The sequence below is a fragment of the Dipodomys ordii genome, unplaced genomic scaffold (genome assembly GCF_000151885.1).
Source record: "Dipodomys ordii isolate 6190 unplaced genomic scaffold, Dord_2.0 Scaffold11, whole genome shotgun sequence".
Lineage (NCBI taxonomy): Eukaryota > Metazoa > Chordata > Mammalia > Rodentia > Heteromyidae > Dipodomys > Dipodomys ordii.
The window spans coordinates 10,057,717-10,080,602 of record NW_012267227.1 but is presented as its reverse complement, the minus strand read 5'-3'; positions in this window follow the sequence as shown (position 1 = coordinate 10,080,602).

Sequence of the window (22,886 nt, the reverse complement as noted above, 5' to 3'; positions counted from 1 at the left end):
ACGCCATCTTCTGTCAATCATCTGACCCCAAACTAATTGCCAAAGAATTGAACTCAATGAACATTAGAACATGGAAACTGAACACCTTTATTAAATGCCACTAGGTATTTGGAAGGAAATTTAAAAATTCATGCAGCCATGAAAATGCCTTAAGTTAGTAGATGTTTGGAAAGTTGAGCATAACTTCAACATAAAAAATCATTTTTTCCTTTGTGAATTATAGAGGAAAAGGTACTTTTTTAATGTTTTCTGGGTTGTGGGTGTTTTTCTTAGTTGACAAATCTTTTAATAAGGAAATAACTGGTAAGTATAAAGAGCTCTCATTGTTTGTGATGAGTGCCAATATCAAGCACCTCAATATTTAATTGATATAATTCCTGTTAATGTTTTATTCATGTCACCAGAGAGGTTATGAAGGCATTGTTAATTGCATACTTTTTTCTTTGTACAAATATGCGCACCCTGTTTTTGACTTGGAGAGGAACTTGTTCTTTCTTTCCTTTTCTCTTTCATTTCTTTGTGATTATTATTATTTTTTAGCTTTGCAGTTTGGGCACATGTCTCAGCATTTAAAATCTAGGGTCCATTAGGCATCATTCATCTGTGAGATGAATTCTGTATTCTACTTATTGATTCTATTGTAGGTGAACATTTTCAGGGTTTAGGCAAGCACTAGCTAGTGTGTTAAATAGGACTTACATTATTCCTTCAACACAGGATGAGAATGTAGGGAAATATCTACATTTAAACAGCTTGAGGGAATGTTCACATATTAAGAGCTGCTATATGTAATTCATGTAGTTTTCTGATAAGTGAAATGAAAATAAGTATTCTCAACAGTATTGATCTAATGAAATACATTTAGTAATTCAAAGCCAATTTGCCTTTGAATGGCTCTTTCTGGAATGTAGATATTTTTCAAACCGGGACATTTTATGATTATATATAACAAGTAGATTTTTTTTGGTAGTGAATTTGCCAAAAATATGAAAAACGTGTTAAGGGAAGATTGCAATTTATTATGATTCTGAAAATCCTGACAAGCTCTTCTTACTAATGTTTGCACCTCAGGGTTTCTTATTTATATAGACACCTCTTTAGTAAGCTATCTACTAACCAACCATTATTACTACTATTATTATAAACTCTCCTGGCCTAAGCTCAGTTCTTACCTGGAGTTTCACGTTGCATTTGGCTCTACGCCATTTCCTTCCCTGCTCTCTTTAACACTGTATAATTCTAAATTTATTCCCTCTCTTTATCAATTCTGTCGCTCCTGATGGTGTTTTTTATTTCCTAAATGTGAATATTTCTAGTGTCTTTGTGTTTGTCCTTTCCTCCAGGGAGTCTTCTTGTGTTTTCTTAATTCTCTGCTTTGATGAGCACCTTCTTTGATTTCAGAGCTTCACTTTCCCTACCTCTTGGGAACTGTTATTTGGACATTACCTTATCCAAAAGCTATTGTCTTCTGCTTCAACGTGATGTTTCTTTTTCACTTACCTTTCTTTATTTTCCCATACTTAGCCATTTTCTTTGTTGCATATGTATCAACAAGTAGTCATGGGCAGTAGGCATATTTCATTTACTTTTCTTTTGCTTCTTTTTAATTTTATTGTCAAGATGATGTACAGAGGGGTTACCGTTACATATGTAAAGTCATGAGTACATTTGTTGTCATACTTGTTCAGTGTTGAATCTAGCCTTGATTTCTCCTTTCTTGAGTTTCTTTCATTTGTAGCCACTGTTTCCATTCTTCCTCAGAACATTCTCTTTCATCTCTCCTGCCCCACTCTTATCACTTCCCTCAAATCAGCTCCTAAGAACTCAGATTTAGGGGGCTGGTAATGTGGCTTAGTGGTAGAGTGCTTGCTTAGCTACGCATGAAGCCCTGAGGTCAATTCCTCAGTACCACATAAACAGAAAAAGCCAGAAGTGGCTCTGTGGCTCAAGTGGCAGAGTGCTACCAAAAGGAGCCCAGGGACAGGGCCCAGGCCGAATTCAATCCCCAGGACTGGCAGGAAAACAAAAGAACTCAAATTTAGGTTGTTAATGGTAGCTGTAAATAATTTATTTAGATAGTAACTTTTCTCATTGCTATAGGGATATTTCTTTTTTTTCCCAAAGCAAGATGTTAAACTAACATTTTGTGTTCTCTGTCTGTGGAGCTTTTGTGAATGGCAAAAAGGGAAGTTCCAGATAACCTCCAGCCCCAATATTATTTGCAAATGCCTAAGATCATTGAGGATACTTACTTTGGTCAATGTAGAAGTGAAAGAAGAGTGAATTTGTCAAGTAGACGTGGACCAAGCTAAAAAGGATATTCTTTAGAGAATTCATTTAAAGAGAAGAAAATGTAGATTTTTTTTTAAAGTTTGTGTGGCTAGGAACACTAGTCTGCTTCCATCAGTAAAGTTATTAGGATTTTTTTTTCCATGGGAGAGGGTGAGAAGTTATTGCTCCTAATATCAGAAGGCAAGAAAAACACCTTGGTCTGGGAACCACAGGCTTGGACAATGAGCTCATCAGTGTAATAGGGCAGACCGAAAGCTTCAGAGTTCTTTCCTAAATGCTTTGCATAGTATAGGGTACCCCAGGACTATCATCTGACTTAGGGAAGAGGGGAACTGGAAGATAGGCTCAATTCTTGTGTGCAGAAACCTCAAAATAAAGAGGTGGAAATATATTAGAAGCTTGTTTTCCTTAACTCTTTGTCATAAGAGTCTGAAATCAAGATACCTCACTATCCGTTAGAACAAGATTTTTAAATCTTATGACATGGCTCTCTTGGATAACCTGGTAAAATGAGCATATTCTGTTTCAGGAAAATGGTTTTAAGTGCATGCAAGTACATAGGGTTACAAAGGAAGTTAAAATAAAATGCAACTAAAAGAGAAATTTGTGATATACTAATGTATATGACTTTTTACTGATAATGAGATCTAGATCTAGTATGAGCTCAGTAAGTACTGTAGGTTCATAATAACTATGAACACAAACTATTTCGTGATACCTAATAATTGTAATAAGATATAAAATATGATTTTCAATGATAACAATTTCATAGATACTATGAATATTACATTGTTTTTTAATGCACATTCATAATTGAAGAAAACAATTTCAGTTAGAGCTTGTTGGAAACTGACTCACTTCCATGTCTATTTTCTAGCCCTAGCAAAAGAATGAGCAAAGTCCAGGATAAATGGTCTTTCCTTGGTAGAATGGAAGTCATGTCTGTCATACCTTCCATTGACTTGAACCTAATCAGATCTATACTCACACCTGTCTTCATGAGAAACTGGGGTTGTGTGTGTGTGTGTGTGTGTATGTGTGTATGTGTGTGTGGTATGTGGTTGTCAACAAGTAGCCTTCTGCTTAACTAACACTGAGGAGTTTAATTACTAACTAGAAGAAAGATAGACTGGAGACATACTTAGTCCATACTGCAGAGAAGAAAGATAGACTGGAGACATACTTAGTCCGTACTGCAGAGATAACCCTGAAATTAAATTTTTTTTACTGGCCAGACTCAGAAGAGAGTATGTGAAGATCAATAGGGGCTCTATAAATATTCACTGATGCTGACTTATGTGTGACCAGGGTCTGTTAGAGGAATGATAAACTCTGGGAGATGATACATTGAATTTCCTATGATGAGAAGGGGTCAAAGAGACTTGTGTTTGAGTAATTCACTTATTCATTCAACAAATATTTAATATAAAGCTTAGATTATATGTTATCAAGCCATTGATGGGGAAAAAACAGTGAACAATGTGAAATCCTTACAGTCAGGAATATTTTATCTTAATTAGAGAGGAATAGAACAATAAGTAAGCAAATCATGGGGCTGGGAAGGTGGCTCAGTGGTAGAGCGCTTGCCTTGCGTGCATGAGGCCCTGGGTTCGATTCCTCAGCACCACATAAGCAAAAAGAAAAAAGCCAGAAGTGGCACTGTGGCTCAAGCGATAGAGCGCTAGCCTTGAGCTGAAGAGCTGAAGGACAGCGCCCAGGCCCAGAGTTCAGGCCCCCACGACCGGACCCCCCAAAAAAAAAACAACAAAGAAACATAGGTCCCATGGTTTCCCTTATTTGCAATATCTAGTATATGTATGAGTCAAGCGGAAAAGGTCAGTTATTTTGTTTCAGGAAAATGAACCCTTAGATATGTATTTTAATGTTTTTTCTTTCATGCATGTGTTTCTAACACATTTATAAGATTATCTCTTTGTTGCTTTGTATGTCCCTCCCCCACAGTATAACCCCTGCTTTCACTATATTTGATGTCAGTATAACTTGTGGAGGAGATGGGGGAAAAACCAGTTGTTTAAGGATACAAGTGGACCTGTTGCAACAATGAGAAGTACAAGTTGTCATGTCCAAAACGAGCTTTACAACGTCGGTTCCGGGGGGGGGTAAGGGGGGAGAGGAGAAGGGTTGGGATTGGGGGGGAGGGGGGAGGCTGGGAAGGGATGTGAAGGGTAAACCAAAGGAGGAGGCTGCAATGCTTGGTAAGAAATGTTCGCATTATCCTGCCCATGTAATTGTAACCCCTCTGTCCCTCTGTACAGTATGTTCACAAATAAAATAAAATAAAAAAAAAAGAATAAAAAAAACCGTTCATGTTAGGGTTCATTTCCCTAACATCAACTTATCTGACCTTTAAAATAAAAAATAAAAAGATTAAAAAAAAAGAAGCTCAGGGACAGTGCCCAGGCCCTGACTTCAAGCTCTACTACTAGCAAAAACAAACAAACAAACAAAAACAACAACAACAGCAACAAAAAAACCAACAGACTTTTGGATAAGAATACAACCCAGTTGATCCCTGATTGCCTCCTTCAGGGAGCTTGAGCAGAGGCTCCAGCTAGAAACTAGGGAAAAATAAATACATATAGCTTTAGACTGCTCAATTTATGGTAATTTTGGCACATCTAGGAATTGAAAATGCTCTTTTAAAGAGAATGGTCAAGAAAGGTGTCTCTGAAAAGGAGTTTGAGTAGAGACTTGAAGGAAGTCAAGAGCAAAATCACAAGGATTTTCAGAGAAGGAGCAAAGGAGTTATGACTCCTGCTAGGTGTTGGCAATAGCCAGAGATGGGCAAGAGTTAGGATATCAGTTAAATTGAGAGAAAATGAACACTTGGACTAAGGATACAGTACAGGAAGACATCAGATTATGGACGTGTTTCAAAGGCAGAGTCAGCATTCTTTGCTAAAGGGGTAGATTTAGAATGGGAGACCAAGAAGATTCAAATGAAACTCTGGTATGTGGTTGCCATTTACTGGGAACAGAAGACCATCTAGGGGTGAGAAATGAGAAGGAGGAATGGGAGAAGTGAAGAGTTTGGTTTTGGATATGTGAAGTTTGAAATGCCATCCAACTGAATTTGTCAAGGGGATTTAGGGAAGAGGTTGGGAATAGAGACAAAACATATAGCTATTAATTAAATTGTGAGACTGGAAGAAAAAAACTTGAGACAGAACCATAATAGAATTGAAACTCAGTAGTCTGAAACTCATTTTGAGAGATAAAAATTATCATTTTATACATGGAGAAACTCAAGTCTAGAGAGACAAAGTGATGGTAGGCATGTACCCAATTCTACAGATTAGTTTAATTAAATCCCAGGCCTTTTTATTTCTAGCTCAGAAATTCTTCTTTGTAAAGACCACAAGTTATTTTCAGTTTGTTTTTCTCCCAACATGTGGGAAAGAATTGTACAAAGTCAACATGGCTTGTTTCTTTTCCTTTTGTGGGGTTGCAAGTCCCAAGTACAGACTTCTGAGGCAGCCCCCTTCCTTGGGTGTCACCCTACAAGATGCTGATTAGGTTTGATGGCTATGGGAAGCTGGGGCTCATGTAACAAATGAAATGTATGTTGTGATGTCTATAAACCTTACCCCATCAAATTAATAATGAAAAGCCTCCCATCAAAGCCTTCCTTGTGCTCAATAGCCTGTGGCACATTTGGACTCATCAATAGATGTTCAACAATATTACATCTTGTTTAAATCTTGGTAAAGTAGTGTTATGTACTATTGTTATTGACTTCCCTTTTCTAATTACCACCCAAAGGTGACGGATGATAATAGCTCTAATGACCACATGCTTATAGAGTGAGTGGCTTTAGGTTTCAACTCATTGTGTCTTAGCTCTTCTGAGGAAGGAGGCCTCCACTGATTAAAGCAGATACTGTTTAAAAACGGCCATCATATGGGGGCCCAGGCGGTGTTCATAGCCCTTCCAAGTGTGACCTCCATGATAAGTTTGAAACGAGGTGTTTGTGCATGGTTATTGCAGGAATTCTAAGGCATGTGGAGCCAGCTGCAGTTAACTTTTATAACAGTCCACAAGTCAGGCTGACAGAAAATAGGTGATTCTCAGTAACTCAATCTAATTTCTGTTTTGTGCCTTCATTTTGTTTGATAGCAGAAACCTAATTCTCCATTTTATTTGTGCGTTGGAGACTTAAGTTAGAAGGGACATGGCTTTGTGGTACTCAGGCACATTTTGTCTTCTGAGATTCTCATTTTTCCAGCTGGTCCTCTGACATTGGTTCATATGTTAATGTCCAAGAGATTTCCCCCTCTCCTCTATGGTATCTAGAAGTCTAATGGCTCTTTCTGTTACTCCTGTGTATAATAACTATTATTTCTTGCTTTCCAGAGATCTCTGAAGCTCCCTAAATTGCTGGCTGTCTGGGCTCACTGTGCTTTACCTCTTGTTCCGCTGCTCTCTGAGCTTTTCAAGGCTTAGTGTCTAGTAAGGAAAGACATTAAGTTTCATCACTTTGAAAGACCACACACCTCAGACTGCACTCTTCAACTTCTTTATCTTCAGTTTCTAGACTAAATGGTTAGGTTTTTGGAGTTCAGAGCTCATATGAGCTTTCTTCCCCCTTTAAGATATAACTTATCCTGAGATAATAAGCCTAGCACAGTTTAGTTGCTGGAGTTTGAGGATGATGGGATGAGATCAGTGAAAGAAACGACATAAGATAGGGAAGTGATTTGCTAATATAAAAGCACTCACACTATCTACAACATTGCTGGAAGCAATTTTTCTTTTTAGGTTCCTGAGAAACATTTTAATAAGCAGAAACTTCTTGTCCATGATGGTGGAGGCCACAGTCATTTAGAAGTAGACAAAAGTGTTTCAAGAACATAAGCCCTCTTGAGAACCTTTTCTGATTCTTTCATTAAGTAATGATTGAACAGATTAAAAACAATGTATTTTCTGAATTCCCATCATACCTTAGTTTTTTTGTACTTTTTTATTGTAAAAATACTGTACAGAGGGGTTATAGTTACATGAGCAAGGTAACACTGCTTTATTTTGTCCTATCTAAAAACTATAAGAGACTTGCATTCCCAAAGAGTAGGATATATTTCTGAATATTCATCGTAACATATGGTATAGAACAGATTCTTAATAAATATTTGAATGTTTAGGAATTAAGTTCATTGATACGAAGGGCTGTGATTTGTGTGGTGTCATCCAAACAGTCATTCAGTTATTTATTTATCAAATATTTATGAAGCACATATTTTTCAGGGCCTCACTAAACCTTTGGATAAAAGAAATCTGTAAGACATACCTATGATCTACACAAGTAACTGCATATGATCCACTGTGAATATGTACCATAGTTGTGTTGTCTCTAATATTTGAATTATTTCAATATGCTGAAATGAATAACCACATTTAAACATCACAAAAATTGAGCTTTTAATTTAATATCAACGTTTACCATCCCAATACAATGTTTATCCCAATATTTTCTCGGTGGAAATAAGCAGATAATGAAATATACCTGAGTGTTCCAAGGGTCAAGAATAGTCAAATAACTTATTTAAAAATATATTTTATTGTCTTTAAATAGTTGTACAAAGAAGTTAACATTCAACAAAACAGTTCATAATTGCAGTCTTGATCATTATTATCCCTTTCATTATTCTCTCCCATTCTTCCTAACCCATCTCCTCCCTTGAATTTTTTTAGTTTCATAGGATTTGCATTGAATGTTATGACTGCATTGTACCCCCTTCCTCTTTTCATTCTTTTACCCCACTCCCCTGGGCCTCCTTCCTATACTTTTCAAGTCCTAGTTTCCTGGTATTCATTTTGTTGGACTGGTTAGTTTATCTAAGGAGTTATACCATTTGAATTCTTCCTAGCAGACACCATACTTTGGTTAGTGTAATTGTGTATACTTGCATATAAGCCCTCATATATGTTTAGTTATACATTTATACATTAGTTCTAGCTTCCATATGTGAAAGAGAACATGCATCCTTTGTCTCTCTAGGCTTGACTTACTTCACAGGTCCTTCCATTTCTTTGCAAATGATGTATCATTCTTCCTAATGAATGAGTAAAATTCCATTGTGTATATACAGCACATTTTCTCAATCCTTTTGTCCATTGAGGGGCATCTTGGCTGTTTCCATAGCTTGGCTAAAGTGAATTGTGTCACAGTAAATGTGGTTGTGCAGGTGGCTTTACTGTATTCTAATTTATATTTTTTTTGGATAAATGTTTAAGAGTGGCGTTGCTAGATGATAGGGTAATTCTATGTTTAGTTTTTTGAGAAAGCTCCAAACTGCTTTCCAGCGTGGATGAACAACTTTACATTCTAGTGTATTAGGGCTCCTTTTCCCCACATCCATGTTAGCATATATTGTTTGTATTTTAACCATTCTCACTGGGGGTGAGATGGAATCTCAGTGTTGTTTTGATTTGCATTTCCTTTATGGGCATTCCTTTGTGGTTATTATTTCTACTTCCTCCTCCTCATCACCCTCCTTTTTTTTTTTCTGAGAGAAAGTCTTACTGTGTCACCTGGACTGTCGTGGAGCTCATGATCTCCTGCCTCAGTCTCTCAAGTGCTTGGATTGTAGGTGTCTGCCACTGTCCATAGTTTAGTTACTTCAAGAGTCAAAGCAGTCTGGAGAAGTGAGAAGACTGGTAGCATAAACAGATAGAATGGTAGAATATAATAGCTCAGCAATAGAACATGCATAAATGCTAATTTTATGACAAAAATGTCACCTCAGAATGATTGGGGAAGTAGTTTTATCAATAAGGTATGCTAGGACAACTGGATGAGAAGCTTGGATAGCTGGAACTCATCATACTATTTACAGGTAGATTAAATGTGAGAAGAAAAGCAGTGATATTCTGAAAGGTAATTTAGGAGAATATCTTTACATTCTATAGTAGAACAAACATTAATTATAAAAGAAAAAAATTCAAATATGACTATACTAACATTAACAGCATCTTTTTGTTTAAAGAGAGTGAAAAGTTAGAACAGAATAGAGGAAATTATTTCCTGGTAGCTATATTTCTCTCTACCTGTATAAAGTCAGCATTTTAAGATTCTATATCTAAGTAAAATCATGAGTATTTGTCTTTTTGTGCCTGGCACATCTCACTTAATACCATGATCTATGATCTCTAAGTCTATCTACACCACTACAAATGACAGGATTTAGTCATGTTCATGGCTCAGTACTATTCCATTGTGTTTATGTATCATATTTTCTTTGTCTACTTAACAGGTAGTAGACACTAGGTTGTTTGCATTTATTAAGCCCTTTTGAAAAGTGCTGCAATAAACATTGGAGTTCAGATGTGTTTGATATACTGATTTCATTTCTTTTGGCTGTATACCCAAATATTTGAAGACTCTCCATGCCATTTTCCATGGCTGTACTAATTCATATCCATACTAGCATTTTTGTTTTTGTTTTGTTTTGCTTTTTTTCCCTTATCTTTTTGATTATGGCCATTCTAACTCAGGTGAGGTGGTATTTCAGTGTTTAATTTGCATTTGCTTTGTGGTCAGAGATGTTACTATGTTTTTGTTTTACATTGTTTATTTCAAATACTAATACAAGTATGACTGTAAGACAAGTAAGGAAGAAAATTTCAGTGTGCATCCTTACATATATTTTTTGAATTTTATGCTGTGTATTAGTTTCAAAAGGGATAAAATAAGAAATATTGAAGAAAAAAATCAAAGGTAAATCACTATATAGATCAGATATTCTGCTAATCATATGTTATACAAAATAAAGCCATTGGTATTTATAGTAATTTTATAGATGTGGAAATGAAGCTCAGGAGAAATGTCTGGTATTATTTTACTAATGAGGAGTGGAGCTAGAATTCAAACTCAAGCCTGCATGAATGGAAATTCAGCCAATCAAAGAAAAGCAAAAAGAGCTTACTGACTTCCTCAGTTCACTGTGGAGCCATTTGAAAAATCTATAATGAGCCACTGATGCCAGACAGCTCATGCTAAAATTGCATTAAATTCATTATGTGTTTTTATAGTTCTTTTGATTCTATTTAAAGTTGTACAGTGGTAATTGCCAAGTGAAACAAAAACGAAAATAGTGGTGAAAAGCTTAGAAATTAAGGTTTCCTGAAAAGAATTCAGATAAATAACATTATTCATGTCTCCTTTTGGTTGGCTACTTGACAAATTGGCCCATTTGTTGGAAAGTGCTTTACTTATATTTTGTTTTATGAGCATATAATTTTCTTAATAGTGTAACAATCTATGTCTTCAATGAAACTTACCATGATTCTGTCTATAATCTTATACTTCATTTCATTTATAGCACTTACCAGAGTCTGTCTTTCATATTCTCTATAGCCAGTTGGTATCAAACAAATTTTAATATCCTTTTCTAAAATGTTAAGTATATAGTCTTTACTTTCTGCCGTCTCATTGCTATTTTTCTAACACAAGCCTCTGGGTCTTTAGTCTGAATAAATGCATTATTGTCTACATTAATTTTATTCATCTATTTCTCTTCCATTTATATATTTACTCCAATTATTGAGCATTTTCTATGAACAAGATATTGTATAAATGATGAGTCAGAAAACATGGTCCTCCTCAAGGACCATGCAAAAGACAGAAAATAACATTATAGTGTTATATAACATCATGTACAATATATACATACATATTTATATTTTCTCTATCTGTCAGCCGAGCACCTGAGTTGAATCCATATATTGTTTTTTCGAATACTGCTACAATAAAGATAGGCTCATAGGTATCTTTTGTATATAATGATTGTAATTTCTTATGAAAACTTCTAGAACCTTCCTCTTTGCCAGTCTCACACAAACAGTGGTCATACAATACCCTGGATACTTTTTCTTCCCTTTTATACAGTAGTTTGGTGTTTGTGATTCTGTCCTTACCACCATATGGTCAAAGGGCCAGTTTTATCCTCTTTTTGTACCTCCTATCTCATATCGTTCTAGTAGTTACTTTTTTCTTCTAATGTTATTTCATGTAGATGTATAAAGGAGTTTCAATTTATTTAACATGTCTTCATGTGTAAAGTGCATCTTGATCAGAGTTACCCCTTCCACCATTTTCCCTATCTGTTCTATCCCTATGTATCTCTTCATTTCCTAGTTCCATTTTCATATACATACATTGAGTATTATGATTGTATTTCCCCACCATTCCTCTCTATTCATCTTTCCTCCTCCTTTCATCCACTACCACTTCAGAAAGACATGTTTAAGCTTCTTGTATGTTACTTGTTCAAAGAAGTTATAGAATCCCACCCTTGTGTACACCATAATTTAGTGAATTTGATTGTGTATATATGCAGATGGCCCCATATGCTTATATTTTGGGTCTAACTTCTATATAGGCAGCTCCAGTAAATGACTTAAGTTTATTGACTTGCATAAACAGTGCAGAAGTTGCAAAGGCCCCAAATAGGAGGACCTATTGTTGAAAATCAAGTAAACTTAAATAGGTAAAAAATTAAACAGGAAATGAACACATATAAATTATTTAAGATATTTTGTGAGATAAAAATAAAATGGTAATTTAACATGAAAGAAAGAGAATATCAATTACTTATTACTCATTATTATTGGTCAACACAGTTAATTTACATTACAGTTAATTTATATTTGCCAATCCTTGATTTCTGAATAATATTAGATTTCTGGGATTTTATTAACACTTAAAAATTCTTCTAAGCTAGGTGCGTATAATCCTAGCTCCTCAAGAGACTGAGCTCCTTGGATTATAGCTCAAAGCCAGCCCAGGCAGGAAACTGTGAGGCTCTTATCTCCAATTAACCACCAAAAAGCCAGAAGTAGATCTGTGGTTAAAGTGGTAGAGCACTAGCTTTAGGCACAAAAAGCCAAGGGACAGAGCCCAGGTCCTGAGTACATAAAGCCAAACAAGAACAATAGAAAAACTCTTCTCCTTTCTGCTCTTTTTTTGGGTAAATATTTAGATAATATGCATGCTGAGAGTGCTTTCTTGCTGTCTTCTCTACTGTCATGATAATGAGGGTCTTCGGTTGTGACAGTGTAGAGCTGTTACCCCATCTTTCATGTTGTACTGAATTAGAAATGCAAGATGACTTGGATATGAAAGATAGAGATACTGAAGCAAGCCTCATAATTTTGCAGGAATATAACCTGTGCCCTCTCATTGAGCAGGTGTTTTCTCCATCTATTGCTAATACACAGGGATTTAGAAACACTGTCTGCTCAGCCTGTTTCATGTAGGAGCATACTCAACCTTCTTACTTGTTTCTCTGCCTCCTGCCTCCCAGCAGGCACAGAAGCACAGCTCTGAGGCCAGCTTTATCCTGCGAAAGACAGAGGAAGCATCGCACAAATTCCAGCCCCTCTTCAGCTGCCTCTTTTGCTCCTTCCCCAATTCCCTACACTACTTTCTCCTTTTCTAATTATCCCCACTTGGAAGAACTCATAAATCTCATACACTGCAACTGAAAGTGAAATTCTCCCAGTTGCTGAAAAGCTGCCCAGAAGCAAATCATAGTTCCTGAAGTTCTGTATAAGGAGCAGGGGACAAAAGGCTGATTACTGCAAAGGATACTCTATTCAGTTTTATTTTCACAGGGTTGTTTCTATTTGGTATCCTAAAAGAAAGAAACAGTAATGTATTTTCTTCATAAAACCTACTGGAATTCCTGTTATATACAATAGGTAGCGATTAGTTATCTTAGTTGTTTTACTTTAGGATTTTTTTGAGGCAATTCTTGATAATTAACATGATAGGACCAGGAAGAAATGGCCAAGAGACTAATGAACTTGTTTCATATTTGACAACTTGGCTGCTTAGAGGTAGCTTTCCTGGATTTCAGGGTAATCAGATCCAGAAATGACCAAGCATTAGGTTGTGAGTATTTCAACACTGGGAATTGATTGTGCATTCATTGTGACAGTCCAGAGCCCCGTGACTGACCAGTGTGTGGTTCAGTATTTGACCTGAATTCTCGTGGCCCCCATGTTTGCACTTTGAACCTTTCGCAAAACTCACTCTGTCAAGGACTAGTCACATGGTTGCTTTGTTTGCAGAATGGTCATTGTCAGAAAGTAAAATTCAAGTATACCTTTGCTGTTTTGTTTTTCATAGTACTAGAGAAACAAGCAAACAAATGAACACCTCTTCTCCCAAACTAGGCACCAAACCAATTCCCAACAAAACCCAGAAATCCTGTAACATTTTAGGAAGTTGTTTGCATTAACGAATTACTTTATCATGCTCACCTTGATGAGAATAACGAAATAAAAATGATTCTAGTGCTATTTATGCAGCTGTGTTCATTGGATTTGTAGGGAACATGAAGGCATTGTACACTGGTATTCCTAAAATGTCCATGACATTAGAACAATAGTATCAGAGTCCTGGGCAGCTCCCAATCAGCTGATTAGAAACTGTGGCCCTAGTGCGCGCACGTGCGTGTGCGTGTGCGTGTGCGTGTGTGTGTGTGTGTGTGTGTGTGTGTGTGTGTGTGTAGGGGTGCTGGAGATAGAACCTAGGGCTTTACATGAGCTAGGCATTGTACTGGTTTTGTTGTTGTTTTTGTTGAACTCAGGGCCTGAGTGCTGTCCCTAAGCTTTTGTACTTAAGGCTAGTGCTCTACCACTTGACTCATGGCTCCACTTCTATTTTTTTGTAGTTTTTGGAGATAAGAGTTTCATAGACTTTCCTGCCCAAGCTGGTTTTGAGCTGTGATTGTTAGATCTCAGATTCCTAGTTAGAATTATAGGCACGAGCCACTGATGCCCAGCAATATTGTGTTTTCAACTAGCCATGCAGCTGATCCTGATGCTTATGTTGAAAATGCTGTTCTAACTATTGGTGTTTAGAGATTTGTTTAAACAGTGATGTCTGGGATTCACATTCTGCTTGCTCTCTGACTCTTGGCCAGAAGTACTATTTCGTTCATTCCTCTGTCCATTAAGTCTTCCACCTTTCCTTCTGGGCTCTGGGGCTGTTTGAGAACATTCTATCTTCATAGAACTCAACAATGAAGCCAGAGCTTTCCATCTGCTAGAGCAGCACCATTCATATTTGTGGCTAGCCTAGGGAGTGGGAAATCTCCTTTCCTCCCTTTTAGACCCTAATCTAAAGAAGCTGTCTATTGCTGCTATGTTCCCCAGCATCACTGGGGATGGGAAAGGGCCAGTTCTTCTCACAGTATTTCAAACAGTAGGTTGGCAAATTTTAAGCCTTCTTCTGGTGAAACAATGTGCATTTGTGTTCTGTATGAGTCTAGTGTGATGTCCACAACAAACCTGCTGCTATGAGAAGAACCTGGCCATTTTCTGTTCCAATATGAGATATAAGAACACAGAAAAATCTCAGCTGTCCAAATCTCTGTCTGTCCAAAGACTTTATGGTGGTATTGAGGAAGCTGAAGATACAGACTTTGTCCTAACAATGTTTACTGGAACCAGGTATATCTTAGATAATCAAATTTCATGTGTTTTTTTTTTTCATTTACTAGAGTTACCTTCAATAGGAGGTAGGTGTCATTAGTTTCTAGTGAGTTCTGAGAGTGTCACAAAGGTTATTGATTGATCAGTTTGCCATCAACTTGACTTGGACCAATGTGGAGCTATTCTTGTGATCCAATTTTCAAAGCTTACCAACACCTTCACTTCCTGAAAAATAACATCAAGTAGCAAGACAGAGCCAAAGGGATGGATATAAGGTTCTGAAATACAAAGGCAGAGGTGGTAAGAATGGACAATTTTGTATCATGGTCATCTTGTCTAACCAGTGTATACTGAAAGCTGTGCAAGTATCATCTATCTGCATTAAGAGTCTGATTAATTTTCTTTTTTTAAAAACTGGTCCAGGGGCTTGAACTCAGGACCTGGGTGCCATCCCTGAGCTTCTTTCTGCTTAAAGCGGAGCTCTACCACTTGAGCTACAGCACTACTTCTGGCTTTTTCTGAGTAATTTATTGGAGATAAGAGTTTCACAGACTACCCTGCCCAGGCTGACTTTGAACCACAATCCTCAAATATCAGCCTCCTGAATAGCTAGGATTATAAGGATGGGCCACTAGATCCCTACCTGATTAATTTTCTTTAGCAAGAAACATTATGACATGAATAAGGCAAAGTAGCTTCTAGAAATGCCAGTACCAACATTGATGAAGATAATATTGGTGTCTGTATTTGCTCTTCATAGTCATAATAGATAGATGGAAGAGAGCCACCCAACCCAACTGTATTTCCTTTTGTAGTATAAAACATAGTTGTGTATTGTCCTTGGGCTTGAACTCAGGACCTAGGCACTGTCTCTGAAATTTTTTTCTTTCTCAAGCTTAGTAGTTTACTATTTGAGCCACAGCTTCACTTCCAGATTTTTTTTATCATTAATTGGAAGTAAGTCTCACAGACTTCCTGCCTAGGCTGGTTTTGAAACTTGTTCCTCAGATCTCAGCCTCCTGAGTAGCTAGGATTACAGGCGTGAGCCACCAGCGCCTGATACAAGTGTTTCTTGAAGTGACAGCCCGGGTGACTTCTAAGTGTGCCATTCGCTTTGCCTGGTAATGCATATAGAGATGAATGTGGGGATGTATGTGTGTATATAGATGTACTTTGACTTGTGTTTTTATGGAAGGTGGGGATTGGCTGATGGATCTTAAGTAAGATATAATCTCTTATGAGCACTAATTTTTTATGTTTTTGAAGTTTCATGTTATTGAGAGCCTAGAAGCAATAAAATCTGTGCTGACTCTGATATTGGGCAATGTTTTTAGTAGTTTTTATTCAAGGACAACAAGATAGAGACAGCAGGGCTGGGGTGTGTTTGAGCCGCCAGGAGGTGGCTGGATGTTCTCTGTTTCCCAAGAAAGTATTTTCCTGGTATGTGAACTCTGAACTTCATGGTAAGAGTGGTAAGCACCAAATTTGGAGTTAGATGGTGAGCTCTGTGTTCTTTCTCAGTTTTCTTCTTCTTTCTTTACACAAGAGAATAATGTGCTGGAATGGCTATCTTAAACGTGTACAGAAAAACAAAACATGGACAGAAGATAAAACTTTGGTCATAAGCAAATCCTTTCCACAGTCTCATATCTTCGATTACTACATTTTTACAAAACTCAAATGATTGCTGGAGTGAATCCAGGGCACCAGATTCTGTGTTCTATGCAAATGCTGTAGTATTTGGCTATTAGTTGAGTTTAAAACTCTGAGACTAGGATTGTGCCTACTCTTCTTCTTTTTTTTTTTTAAACTATTTATTTACTTACGTTGGAGGGATTGGAGTTTGAACTCAGAGTTTTATCACCCTTTCACTCAAGCCATACTGCCAGCCTACTGCTCCCTACTGTTCTTTTCAAGCTCTTTGCTTAGGACACTGTTAATGCTTTGTCATTGTTGAAGTAATGAATCAAATATCTTCCTTATAGTTTTAGCAAGTGACTTGATCATCTGGACTCTTAGAGTAGCTCAGGGAAAAGCATCGACATTTATTTTTGGTAAAGACAATGATTCTTATATGTCTGACCATTTTTGCAGACAATATATTCATGCAGCATTTAGATCTTGATATTTGTGACTCTCCATCATAGATGGTTTTTAGGTAGCCAAGGCAGAATGATACTGACTTAACCTTGTGAGAAGTATGCTGACCTTCTACCTTTGCTCTCTTGATAGAACATCTGGGCTTACTGTTCATTCTTGTTGTTCTTATGACCCAACTCTCAGATATATTCAGGTCAAAGGACTGACTAGTCAATGTGTCCCCCTACCACATCCCATTGGGGGCCTGTTCCATTGGTCAGCAAGTCACTCTGAGCTAGTGGACTCAAGGTTTACCATCAGCCTGCAAAGTCATCAAACCCCAGAATAAATGGCATTTGTACCAGGACCATTTGGATGACAAAGCATAAGGGCTAATTCACAAAGTTACCAGACTAAAGAATTATGTCATTAGCATGAAAATGAATGGTAAATTTCTCATGTGTACAATCTAGATCCCCATTAATAAAAATAAACAAATAAATAATAAAAGAATACATAAACCTGCTGGGCTCTGGTAGCTCATGCCTGTGATCCTACAAGTATGGAGGCTACTCAGGAAGCTGAGATGTAAGGATTGTGGGTTGAAGCTAGCTGGGGCAGGAAAGTCCATGAGAATCTTACCTTCAATTAACCACCTGAAAAGTGGAAGTAAAGCTGTGGCAGAAAAGCTCACAGATAACATAGATCCTGAGTTCAAGCCCCATGACTAACAACGACAAATATATGAACCTGAACAGAGGATCCCTTTTTGATGAGGAAGGGAGCAGTAGCACGGGGATGAAGTCAAAAGAAGTGTTTGAGTGGTGAACAGGACCAGTGTACATTGTAAGCATGTGTGGAATGTACAGTGAATCCAGCTTTTGAACAATAAATAAAAAATGGGACATTATTGTATATACCTGTGATCTTAGCTACTTGGGAGGTAGAAGTAGGCTTACAGCATGGTAATAGCTTCAAACAGGCACAAAGAATCTACACTACAGGATAGAAAACCTTATTAAAATAAGCTAAAACATATATGATCAGCTGAGTTTTGGCAACGGTGCCACAAGCATATGTGAAGACTGATGATCCCTTCAGCAACAGGTGTTGGGGAGACTACATGCAGAAGAATGAAATTGACCTTTATCTCACAGCAGATACAAAGATCAAACTGGGCTAATGTCTCACACTTGTAAACTTACCTGCTTAGGAGGCTGAGTTCTGAAGATCTCAGTTTGAAGACAGCCCAGGTAGGAAAGTCCATGAGACTCTTATTTCCAATTAACTAGCAAAGAGTGGGAAGTGAAGATGTGGCACAAGTGATATAGTGCTAGCTTTGAGCAAAAATCTAGGGAACAGTGTCCAGGCCAGGCGTTCAAGTCCCAGTAGCAGTGTGCGTGTACACACACACACACACACACACACACACACACACTTCAAAATAGGAGACTTAGAGGGAAGATAAGACACAGGGCTCAAAAAACAATAGGAAACATAGGAAACACAAAACTACATGAACAGGATTGCATGAAACTAAAAAGTTTTTGCATGGCAAACATGTAAAAGAGTGAAGGGGTGACTCATGGACTGGGAAAAGTATTTGTAAACCATATATCTGATAAACAGCTAATATCCAAAATAGTTAAGAAGGTCAAAGAACTTGAAATTAAAACCACAATAACTCAGTTAAAATGGGCAAAAGATTTGAACAGACATTTTTCAAGAGAAGAAACATAAGTAACCTACAGATACATAAATATATACATATATATCATATATAAATTTAGAATGCCTATTATAGACAAGTTGAATGGTAAGCTTTAGAGGGAAGAAGTTCCTTGTACACTGTTAAAGTGAATATAAATTATTAAAGTCATTTTGCAAAACAGTATGAAGTTCCTTTGAGAACCAAAAAGTGGAGTTAGCATATAATCTAACATTCTCATTGCTTGGTATATGCCCAGATAATTTGAATCACTAGGTTGATGGATAGTGCAAGTCCAATATTCTTTGCAGCATTATTCACGGTAGTCAAGATTTTTAAGCAATCTGAGTATGTTTGCAGTAGAATACTGTGCAGCTATAAAAAGAAGGAAATTTGGTCATTCACATTTGCATGGAACAAGAGAACATTATTTTAAGTGCCATAGCCAAGTATTGAAGTAATGACAAACAAATAATACTTAAATGTGGAACCTTATTATGATTTTATCTGAAGGATAAAATACCAAAGCGTGAAGTTTTTTTTCCCCTCAGTTAGCTAAATACCAATACTATACTTGATCTAGAATCCAGAGTGTTTAATTAAAGCCCCTTTCTACCATGTCACACAATCTAATATAGTACTCACGCCTTTTGTATTGCTGACTTGTTAACTGTCCACTGCTGAAAAGCTTTGTATTGCTTATAGGGGAAAAAAGCTCACTGCTTTCAAAACCATTTTACCAGAACAAATACCACATTTCTATACTTATGTTCTATATGTGACTTCTCAGCAGGGAGAATACATTACATGTTTGAAAGTCAGTCTTGAATGGTTTCAGGACCAGCTCAGGTTGTTCTTTTTCTAAATTTTTAAATAGTTTAAAAATTGCATGGCAGTGAAGAGAACATTTGGATAAGAAAAAATGCCAAGAATTCATGATTGCAAGCTTACATTATAACTGGCATTTTCATTTTTTCTTTGTTGTTCGTGGGGCTTGAACTCTGTCCCTCAGCTCTTCAGCTCAAGGCTAGCGCTCTACCACTTGAGCCACAGCACCACTTCTGGTTTTCTGGTGATTTACTGGAGATAAGAGTCTCACAGACTTTCTTGCCTGGGATGGCTTTGAACCACAATCCCCAGATCTTAGCCTCCTGAATAGCTAGAATTATGGGTGTAGGCCACTGGCGCCCAGCTGTGACCAGCATTTTCTAGTATATTAACTGTATCCATTCTTTCTACATAGTAATAGTTTATTGTTGATATTTGGTCATCCTCTCTGGTTAATATTATAGCAGAGAAGTTTCTCCTTATTTATACTTTACAATTAGCCATGCTTTATATAGTAGTTCATTAAACCAAACAACTAATGATTGCATATTTTTGAATATTAGAGTTTTCCTTTCCTGGTGCTATTTTTATGCATCTCTCCTATGAACTTTTTTTTTTTTTTGCCAGTTGTGGGGGCTGAACTCTGGGCCTGGGCACTGTCCCTCAGCTCTTCAGCTCAAGGCTAGTGCCCTACCACTTGAGCCACAGCACTATTTCTGGCTTTTTTTCTGCTTATGTGGTGCTGAGGAATCGAACCCAGGGCCTTGAGCATGCAAGGCAAGCGCTCTACCACTGAGCCATCGTCCCAGACCCTCAATATCGAATGACAGTCAGGTTCTTGAGCCCTGTCCCCTCATGTCTATTTTGGAATCTTGGCTCCCCTGAGCCAAGTTTATACTTTTGAGAAAATGTATTTGTGAGTAAAATGTGACATAAGTATTCAAGACTAGTGCAATGTTGTACTCATAGGATACCATGGTTTCATTTAATTATTCTAAGGTGATCAGGGATGCCTTTCTCTAAAACTCCAAGGGGAATAAAGAACTATGGGGTCAGGAGTTGTGATTGGTGATCTTGTCTGAGATGACTTGGAAGTAATTATGCTCAGCATAGTGGGCAGTCTGCTCATAAGACACATGACCTGTTTTTCTAGTGTTTTGTAGTATTATACCTGAGACCTGGTCCAAGTGGGGCTATGTATAAGGATTTTGCTTTATAGGTACTTTTTTTCAACTTGCTCTACAGATAAAAAGCTTAAAGGACTACCGGGATTTCATGGCATCTGTGAATGCTCATTTATGAAATTCTGTAAGGAACATTGTGCTGTTAAACACTTCTCTTCCAGTAGAGAAACCAGTGCAATCAAAATGTCTCAGAATTGAGCTATAAATATTCAAAGCAACCAAACTTGGCCTATTCAAAAGAATTCCTTCTTTTGAATGGAGGGCTCTTTTCTCGTAATGTGATGGGATGGTCAGAAGACAATTGAGGGAAGAGTAGGTTAGTTGTCATAAATCCTTTCTCTCTGCTTATCCCTTGTTGGATTTAGGAGAGTTCTTAAAAGTAAGAGGAAGGAGAGGAGTGCACAAGACCAAACAAGGTTGGGGCGGGTGGGGGAGGGTGCAGAATGAAAAGGAGAAAAGACAGATTTGACCTACAAGAATGGGCAGATTGACAACCACAGTAGTGGGCTCCTGTGGACTCTAATTGCTGCTCCACCGCAGACTCCTAACAACTCTTGGACAAAAAGGAGAAAAGAAAGGAGGAAAAAATTCGGGGTGGGGGGGTGGGAGGGGAAGAGCGGGAAGGCGGTTTGAATGCAGTCTTGTTCAGACTCCCTCCACAGGCAGACATTGCTCAATAAATCAATAGGGAATGTTCACTGGCTGTAAAATGGGTAGAGAGTCTAGTGTCAAGCTTCCCCAAGATGGATAGACAGTGGGCTTGCTGTCTGTTGAGAGGCCAGAGGTGACTATCACCTTGAGATGAATCAGTGGCCCACAGCCTAACAGCCTTTTGAACTCTCAATGTATGATTGAGGACCTGGGCTTGGCTTAACACAGTCCCAATGAGCCCCACAGTGACTTCCCCCTGCTTTGTGTATCACCCCCAACACTTACATCTCTTGGCAGGGCCGGTGATTTGCCAAGCAGATCCTGGCCGCTGTCTGCCCCTGGCCTGCTGTGCCCTGTCATTGAAGTAAAGGCTACAGGAGACTGAATCAGAAATTACTAGATGCCCTGGTGGTAGGAAGCATCGATTGGAGAGGGTAGGGATTTTCTGCACAACAGTTGGATTTTTCCTTTTATATGAAGGGGGTTTAGCATAATACAGGCGGTGCTTTCTCTGCACAGCATTGGATGTTAACCCTTGCTTTCGTGGACTTAACCTAAGGTTGCCACAGGGGTGGCTACAATAATTCATTCTGAAATTCAGAAAAATGCTTGGTGTTTGAAGGGCGTTTAGGTCAGGCCAGGCTGGCTGTGTGGGGCAGTGACTGCTCTCCTGGTGGCTGTGCCTACGCTTCCTTGGAGCAGTGGGTGGCTTCTCTTCAGTTGTTGCTCTGCCAGCTTGCTGCACTGTGGTTGGGTTTGAACCCAGGGAGGGGGCAGCCTGGCCCTAGACTCCCTGCTGTTAAGGCAGACAGGGGATTATGCTTCTTTGTGCTTTCTGTGACACCCCCCTCCCGCCCTCCTCATTTTTGAGGAGATGTGGTTCCTAACCTCAACAGCTGAGATGACGTTTTCAATTTGGCTTCAGACACTCTGCCATCAGCCTCCTGCTTAGTTCTTAGAATGTGGCTCTGTCTAGAAAAAACAGACATAGCTGAGGTACTTTTTCCATGTATGAAAGTAGAGTAATGAAGCCTGTTAAACATTGGTTAAAAAAAGGGGAAGAGGAGTGAGAAAGAGTAATAGAGGTGGTGAATTTGATCAAAATATATTATGTGTATATATGAAAATATAAAACTCCTTTGTACAAGTACAGTATACTAATAGAAATATTAAAAAAAACAATTCTGGCTGACATTTCAACTAATCACTGAAATGACTTACTGGTCTCATTTTTTGATTTAATAAACACTTCTTTGATTTCCTGCACCTGCCATTCCGTTGTATTACAGACATTGATAAAAAGATGAAAAGTAGATGGTCTAGAACTTGATGAATTAGTTGTTTTATACAATTTTTTGTGTCTAGTAGTTTTTTTTGTTGGTGATTTATACCTGTAATCCTAGGTACTCAGGTGGCTAAGATTTGAGGATTGTGGTATAAAGCCAGTCCAAGAGAAAAAGTTTGAGGGACTCTTATCTCCAATTAACCAGTAAAAAGCTAGCAGCAGTGTTGTGGCACAAATGATAGAGTGCCAACTCTGATTGACAAAGCCAAATGAGAGAGAGAGCTCAAGGTCCTGAGTTCAAGCAAGCTCCAGTGGCATCACAAACAAGTTATTTATTTATTTTTACAAACAAGTTTTTTGTTTAGTTGTTTAATCTTTAAAGTAATTGTTTACTCTTTCA